Source organism: Numida meleagris, chromosome 8 (genome assembly GCF_002078875.1).
Source record: "Numida meleagris isolate 19003 breed g44 Domestic line chromosome 8, NumMel1.0, whole genome shotgun sequence".
In the NCBI taxonomy this organism is placed as follows: Eukaryota; Metazoa; Chordata; class Aves; order Galliformes; family Numididae; genus Numida; species Numida meleagris.
This window is the reverse complement of record NC_034416.1, coordinates 2,902,883-2,911,756: the sequence shown is the minus strand read 5'-3', so window position 1 is coordinate 2,911,756 and position 8,874 is coordinate 2,902,883.

Here is an 8,874-nt window from a genome sequence, read left to right as displayed (position 1 = left end):
GAAAGAAAGAAAGAAAGAAAGAAAGAAAGAAAGAAAGAAAGAAAGAAAGAAAGAAAGAAAGAAAGAAAGAAAGAAAGAAAGAAAGAAAGAAAGAAAAGCAAAACTCTGCTAAAAATCACGCTAGAATGATCAGCTGAGGATAAAGAGCTCTGCAGCACCATGAAATCGGAATAAGAGGTACTTAGAATGCTATCTTTGAGGTAGGAGCTGCCCTCCCCCCTGCCTTCAGGAATGCATTTGCTGGTGCTCAGCGAAGCATTGCTAGCTGTACAAATAATCAGATGCTCCCTATGGAAAGAGTACTGGGAATCTTCTCGTTAATGGATCTGCTGTTTTTGCAGTCTGTACAAAAGACTTTTAAGAATAGCTATTGCTCACCAAAGCAGGCAGATGGAATCCTTCTTGCTTCTTTTCTATTGGAGCACCAGACGCTGGAGTATTTTGGGTTATCTCTAGGTCTTTCAAAATGATGTTTCAGATAAATCACTGCCCTTTAGCACTCCCAGTGTGGTACTTGCCTTTCAATCTATTTGGTTTGTTTGCTTTGTTTTCACAGTGGACCAAATTATGCCATTTTAGTCTGGAATCTGGTTATTTGGGATTATTTTATCTCCCGGTGTGAGGCCGTGGACATTTGCAGGTCTTGAAGAAGAAAAGCAATACGAATTAGGAAGAGGCCATACACCGATGTGCAAAGTGAGAAGAAATTGAAGAGCAGCCAAGGAGATGGCAGAAGGATCATGTGAGTGCTGAAATAACCACACATGTGTTATCTCTGTGCCTCGCATGTGTCAGAGGACTGAGGCTCCTCATAATGAAGCACAGCAAGAACATTATGAAAGCTTTGGTGTTTAATTGCTTAAAGCAAGAAAGTCTCTAAAGGCTGAAAAGAAAGGTCAGTGCTGACATCCTAGAAGGATTCCTGTTGCCAGACTTTGATGCCCTTATCACTTGCCCAGGCCAGAGACCTGGGATGAAGCCTGCAGGATGATGGAGGATGCTTCCAAAGGTACATGGCTTGGCCTAACCATACCCAGAGCAACACCACTGCGAGTCTTGTGAGCAGCCACAGCTTGCAATCCACGCTGAAAGCTGGGCAGATCAAAGCCTTATCTAGATCTCATCCCCCTAGGGCACTAACACTGCCTCTTAATGTTTGTTGATGTCATATCTTTATGAGTTTTTATCTAGAGAGGATGTGGGTAACCACAAAGACTTTCAAAGTGGAAGCTGCTCGTGGGAGTGGGGGATTTTTGGTGGTTGTCAGTCTCTGTACACACAGCCTGTCTGTGGTGTGGCAGCACAAAAATAGGATTGTCTTGTGCAGTCACACTGCAACATCTGAGTATTTCCACATCCTCCTGTATTCGTTTTCGCTGCCATGTTAAACACTCTCTCTTCTGTAGAAGAAACCAAGGGATGGCACAGCCATGGCTTGCTGATCATTATGGCAAGGGGGTTTGGGGAGCTTCCTCCCATTGAACTCGTGACTCTGGTTCTGCTTAGTGCCGGTTCTTAACGAAAAAGAGAGGGCAGCAGAGGTGGGAGGAAGGCAGAACAGCTGAAAGACTGCAACAGTCAGTGTAAGGAAAAAGAGTGGGACTGTAGCTTTCTAGATGTTTATTCTGGTTGTGTGCCTACCTGAGCAGCCCCACGGGTCAGCCTGCACAGATCTATACCCGAGGAATGTGCAACCACATGCACAGACCAGCAGCTCCCGGGAGCTCCTTCCACCTCCACCTCCCTGCTTGGAAACCTGGCCGAGGACACCAGCAGTGTTGTTCCTGCAGCTCTGTGTGACTTGTGCTGCTGAGGATGATTTGCTTTCTCGGGGCAGAGGCTTGCTCCAGGCAGACCAACTGCTAGATCTGTGAGCATTAATCCCGCAGCAGCACCCACAGCTGATGCAAAACGAAGCAGACAGCCACAATATTTGCAGGTGACAATGGGAGCCCTTCCCCCTCCACATTTTGCAGCATGCTCTGTGGCAGGAAAGCCAATCTGTTTGCAGTGACACAGACATCCCAAAGCCCATACACTGCTGCACCAGAGGATTAAGCCCTTCACTCTTCAGTGCCGCCGTACTGATCCTGGCTAATGCAGTTCTATGGAGTATGGGTCAGAGAGTGCACCCAGAACATTACAGAGCTGTTTATTTCACTGATAACAGCTCAGCGGCCTCTGTAGACACAGTGCTGCTCTCTTCCACACTGCATATAGGGGCAATGTCTCTTGGATCACCAAATTAGTCATGATGCATGTACACATGAAGAAATAATATATATACATATCCCTTTTAAACACCTTTAGGAGAATCAAAGCATAAAAGCAGATTCTGCTTATCGCACTGAAAGGTGGGCCTAGGAGCTTTTCTTTAGTGTTTCTTAATGATGGCTCTAGAGGTATTTCTGAGAGATGAATATGCAGCACCTAACAAGCGCCGATTACACGGTAATAGAGATAATTACTCTTCCTGTAGCATCTCATTAAGGCAGCAGGGCCCACCGAATCCCGCTTCCCATCAGCGCTTCACAGCCGAGTCCGGAGCAGCACGGACCGGGCACCGCCCCTGGGAGCCACACCTCCTCACCCCGCCGCCGCCGATTGGTCAGAACGGCCGAGGGGAGGCACGAAGCCACGCCCCTCCACCCATACCCGCTTCTGATTGGTGAGGGCTGCCGAGCAGCGCGAGGAAGCCACGCCCCCTCCGCCGTCTCCGCTCTCCCTCCTGCGCCCCCCCGTCCCCTGCAGGCTCGCCGGCGCATGCGCAGTGGCGGCGGCAGCGGCGGCGGGCGGCCCCGCTGTTGTTATTGTGGGGCTGGGCTGCGCCGCGCGAAGATGGCGGCCGGGCAGGGGGGCGGCGGCGGCGGCAACGGCGGCGGCAACGGCAGCAGCAATAACAACGGGACGGGGGGGCTGGGGATCCCCGCTCACCTCACTCTCTCCTTCTCGGCCGGGCCGCACTGGGGGGCGGCCACCCTGCCGCAGCCTCACACGGTGCGCAGCTTGGACCGGGCCCTGGAGGAGGCGGGCAGCTCGGGCATCCTCTGCCTCAGCGGCAGGAAGCTGCGCGACTTCCCCGGCAGCGGCTACGACCTCAGCGATACCACGCAAGCAGGTGGGGGGGGGGGGCGGGGAGCGCCTCGGGGCGCTGCGGGACGAGGGCACGGGGAGCGGGGCGGTGCGGGGCCCATCGCCGCTTTGTTAGCCCGCGGCTCGCACGGAGCGCGGATTGCCGAGGGCTGCCGGTGCGGGATGCGCTGCCCTCGGGCTGGAGCTCGCGGTTTGCTTGCTGCTGGGTTGCTGAGCACGGATGGCGTTGAACAACCTTAGATGCCTCGTTGGTGTTTTCTTCTCGCGCGTGTTTCGTTCAGGAATAGCGTTGCCGGGAATGAATTGCGTGAATGAATCCTGGGTTGGTTGATTTTTTTTTTTTTTTTTTTTTGGTCCGTGGGGTTACGAAGGGCTGCGTTATTGTTGCGAGGGCGAGCCTGCCCATTGTGGCACCTGAGCCGTCCCTGACAGCCCCGCGCTCCTGTTCCGTCAGAGCCGCATTCTGTTGGTCTTTGTTGTGGGCTGCGTTTTGTGCGGGGAGTTAAACGACGCCGTCCTTGTCCTCCTGGGGTAGAATTAGGGCGTAAAGTCGGGGAAGGGTGGGTTTATAAAATCCAATTCTTGTATCTTGTATCCGCCACCAACCTTGCTGATGGTTTGCGGGTTGTTAGCTTCTATTTCTTTTCTGCAATGCAGAACGGGGGGTAGGTAAAAAAATGTGTTGGTTATTATAGAGTGGAAGCGCGAGATGAAATGAAAAGCGAGTTCTAAGAAATAATAGCTCTGCTTCCATGTGATAGCATAAAAATCTATGCAGTGCCGTAGTAGGCCAATTCACTGTGTAAACGCTCAGCAACTAAAGCATTAGAATGGCATATTCTATCTAGGGAGCATCATTACAAAAGACTTTCTGTATCCTGAAGCAGGTGCATCAAAGATCCATATTCTGTTTGCCTCTAATTAGCTCTAGTTGCATCTGGGTTCAATTTCTAGCTGTGTTTTGATTTTCAACATATTTGAGTAAGAGCTGTCTGTGGTCTGTATCTTTCAGAGGGTAGTAGGGCTCGTCAGGATAGAACCTTCATCACGAAGGACGTTGTATGAGAGCACTCCAAGACAGCCTCTGACAGAAATAGCCACAGTGCTGCTGCTTCTGGAATCGCTCATTTGGGTCATAGATGGGAGTCTACGCAGGAGCATACTCATAACAACGCCGATTGATTATAGTACTGATTTACAAATTAATTCCATGGGATATGAATTTCAGATGTCTTTCAAAAGCTCGCTTGTGAACAAAAGACGCGTAGCCTTTATTTTGACATCTGTAGTTTTTCTTTTTGATAAGTGGGTAAATGATATTCTGCTGATGAATCACTGACATACTTTACAGTATCAGTATGGCACAGATCTTTTGATGTAGGATCAACTGCTACCTCACAGGCAATCATTGTCTATTGGCTTTTTTAATCAGTTACCTCTCCTTTGCACTGCAGTGCATCCATGAATGAGGTTGTAGGTGCCAACTGAGGCACAGGGAGCAAGGCCTTGCATCAAAAATATTTCCAGTGTTTCACTTTCAGTTTAAGTCAGTGGCTGCTGAAATTCAGCGCTGTGGAACTGGAAACAAACGTTCAACAAACAAAGCCTGCCAGAAGTACAGGATGCCCCTAACAAATCTAGATAGAAAATATGTTTTTCCATATCACAGGCCTTCATGGAGTAGCATAGAATCACAGAATGGTTTGGGTTGGAAGGGACCTCTAAGATCATCCAGTTCCAACCCCCTGCTATAGCAGGGACACCTCCCTCTAGCCCAGGTTGCTCACAGCCCCATCCATCCAGCCTGGCCTTGAGTGCTTCCAGGGAGGGGACATCAACAGCCTCGCTGGGCAACCCGTGCCACTGTATCACCACCCTCACAATAAAGAACTTCAAAGCATCTGTAGCATCATTGTAAATCCAGAATACTCCACCTTCATGCTAGTAAAATCAATCCTAGAAATAACTTTGTTGCTGAAATAAAAACACTACAGTTCTTGGTAAGTTTCATACATGCTTACATCAACTGCAGTTCTGCTTTAAGAGCATCCTTAAAAAGACCCTTGGACTTCTGTTTTGATGTCTGGCCATATTTTGCCTCTGACTTATGTAATGGTTTGCCAGTACATAATTTGCAAATAACATAGTACATTTTGAGCATCTTAAATTATGTGATTAAACTTACTGCTGAGCTAAAAGTAGTACAACAGTATCTGGCTGTTTAGCTCTGACCTTACGTTTCTCTTGTCTCATGTTACCCCTGAATTTTCATTACAATCCTTGCCCAAAAATGCTTTTCTTATTTACCAGGATTTTTTCTGTGGCTGCTCAGACAAAGCTCGTACATCTGTTAAATGAACTTCTAGGGGAAAAAAAAATGGTAGTCACAAGGTATCCGGAGATGTATGAATATTCCAGTCACTTTATTAACGTGTATAATTTTGCTTCTTGCTGTGTGAGCAACATTAAGCCCCTGGCAGTTAAGTAATTGAGTAATCACATCGATGTAATCACTGTCTGCTTAGCTGAAGAGTTGTGTGATTTCTGTTTCGCTTTTTTTTTTCCTGCTAGGCTCCTGTGCTGTATCACCATCCTGACCCAAGGCAGCCTATGCCTTTAGAAATTTCCTTGCTTTTTATTTTTTGTAAGCAGCTCTTAAAAGCATGAGTATAGTAAATATGAAATGTAATGAAGTGACAGCTCACAAAACAATTTCTTTACTCTGGATAAACACACAGATGCCACAAAAAAAAAACAACCCTCGATTCCCAATTCTTAATGCAGAAGGAACCTCAGGCAATTGTCTGTGGCCTGTAAATACATTAACTTTGAAATTTCTCCTTTGTCACCACCTGCTACCTTTTCATATAGCTGAGGAGGAACACCAGTCTATTACCAGTGTGGCTTGAGAATGAGCCTTCCTGTCATGGCTAATCACAATCTGATGGCCAGCAGCTGAGTTCCCAATTGTGGTTCCTGCATGTAGCAGGGGTGGGCTGGGGGAAACATGCATGTCCCTTGCAGTGCCATTGCCTACATTAAGTGCATGGCTTTGAGTTTTGCATCATGTTTCTGTCCTTTTCAAGACGTGTCATCATTCATGACATTAGTTTTAAAAACAGCAAAACCTATGCTTAATATTCAGTGTGAATTGCATGAGAATGTTATTTGCACTGCTCTTCTGTTGCCTCTTGAACATACACTTCTAAAGCAATTCTGTTTTCCTGTATGAATAAAGTTATTTGTTGCTGGTGCCAGTGTTGATTAAAGTGACAGCAAGTAATTGAACAACACCAAATCCCAATTTGAATTTAAGAAACATACAAATATGAGGTATATCATAAACGTAGATTAGATTCTAGAAGTCAAACACCTTGAAAGATGTGGTTCTTCAGTAGTGACTTCACTTTGAATGTGAACAAGCTCAGGTTATATGAGTTTTTTTTGGAGTGCTGTTTTGCTCAGAACTGTATCAGATGCAGAAACTGGAAGTGGCACCATTAATAAGAAAGCAGTTGTGGAAATTTCCCACAGTGGTTTGTGAGCCTACCCAGTGTTTGGAGTGAGGGAAGATGAGTTATGTATGCTCTCAGAGGCTTTCTTGCTGAAGCCTCATAATAAGGATGCTCGTTAAGGATGCTTATTACAATAGACAAGCTAGGAAGTTCTCAGTTCAATGAGTTGAAGTTGAAACATCTGCTTATTAGGCTGCATAACAAATTGTGTTAGGAATAATACAGCCAATATCTTAAAAAAATCCATGTTACATCTGCAGAACTGGCCTATGTAATTAGAGAACATGAAATGTGTAATTTTTTTTGGCCTTCTTGTATTCTCCATCCAGAAAAACTGGATTTGCCATAATGTTGTTAGTGTCTAGGAATATCAGGAGGGTTTAGCCTCTGAAACACTTTTCCAGACTGACCGAAAGCAGAACTTATAGTGATACCTATTTCTACTTTGTTACTTATTATTTGAGGAAGTGGTAAAAGGATTCAGGTCATGAGTTGGATTGCAAAGCCTCATGCAGTAAGGAAAAGGACTAGGCTTTGCTTTTCCAGATTCCTTTTTGAGTGAAAGATACATTGTCATGTGACTTGTGAGTGTTGCTTGGAGCTGATTTAGAAGTGTATGCTCATCCTACTGGCAAGGCTAGCACTTAATGCTAGGATCTGTCCTTAGCAAAAAGGTAACTGCACAAGGACAGTTGGAGCACTGCAATTTCACAGCAAATGCAGAGCTACTCAATAGTTTTTGCTCACTGAGCAAGTTACATTACAGAACTTGCTATTTATTGCTTGGCCAGACATAGTTATTACTGATATGTTCCCAAGTGCTTGAAAGGTTCAGTTTGACTGGTGAGTCAATGTATAATTTCCCAACAAAGATGAATTGTGCATGGCTTACAGGAAGCCCTCATCTCAGACCTGTTCATAGGCTGCTGGCCAGCAGCTGTAACTGACACAATGCAAATCCTTCACCATCTGTGTATTGGAACAAGCATTTACTTGGATTTGTCACTTTGCTATTTTGCTTCAGCTGGTGGAACCAATAAGCAGTGGACAGGAATCATAAAGTTGGTATTAAAGGCAGAAAGGCCGTGCTGATTTCTAAGCAGTGCACTGGGTCTCAATCCCTCCTACCCAGGAATAGGAGTTTGAAAGACCAACACAATGGAAAAGGTGTTACAAAAGAGGTGGAAGGACCAGCACAGTAGCAAGGTGCTACAAAGGAAGGGAAGGAGATCACTCACCTATATCAGATGATTCTGGGTTCACAGGGAAAGGCTTCCACCAAGGAGGGATCTCCAGAAAGAGATCCTTCCTCAGAGGCAGTCAGCCCTTAAATGAGGGGTGGAACCAGGCTCTTCTGGTCACACAGGAGCATTGCCTTCACCTGTTCTCCCAGGGCTGGCTGGGTCTTTCCTCCAGGTGCTCAATCAGTGGTTCAGGCCATGACTCAGCAGTTCCCATACACAGGAAAATGTATTTCACATGAAAGAAGCAGTGGCTCAATCTGAGGGGATGCTTTTTTGGTTAAGTTCCTAACATAATAAAAGCACACTTTAAAAAAAAAAATTTCCTTAGTGGTGCTGTTTGAAAAGCCAAGGACTCAGAATCTGTAAGAAAGTTCCTCATTGCCTGTACAGCTTTCCCTCTCTGAATTAACAAGAATCTCTAATTACATGGCCATGTATGGTTTCTTCCTGCATTGCTTTCACTGCACAGACTGCATAACTAAAATTAGTGGGTAACCACAAAGCAGGTATTTCCTAGCTCTCCAGAACCCAAACACCACTTCCTATCTCTTTTTGGTATCTTTTTCATTCATTTTTTCACTCAATAACTACATTTGCAGCCCTCTGTTTTTACTGAAAATGATGTAAATTTATTGTGTGTCCTCAGTTGTGTATCCCAGGCTGATTAAACCAGTTCTGCATAATCTTCCCATACATGTGCTTATGTTCTGTGTATTTTGTGCTGTATCTTTTTGGAGATAAGCTAGGAACTGCATGCAGCATCAAGGTATGGGTGTTCCCTGCTCCTAGCATCATTTTCTGCCTTTGGGCTTGAGTTGCATTTTTCAAAACATGAAGGCTAAAGTCATATGACCACATCAGTGTGAGCTTTGAAACATCAGAATATTTGCTTAATAGTAATTAAATACAACATACTGAAGCTAGAGAAGGATGTGAAAGCTAAATTCTCTCAAAACCATGCCAAAGATGAACAGAAACAAAACTGGAAACAGAAGTAGAATGAGCTGTACATGTAACACTGC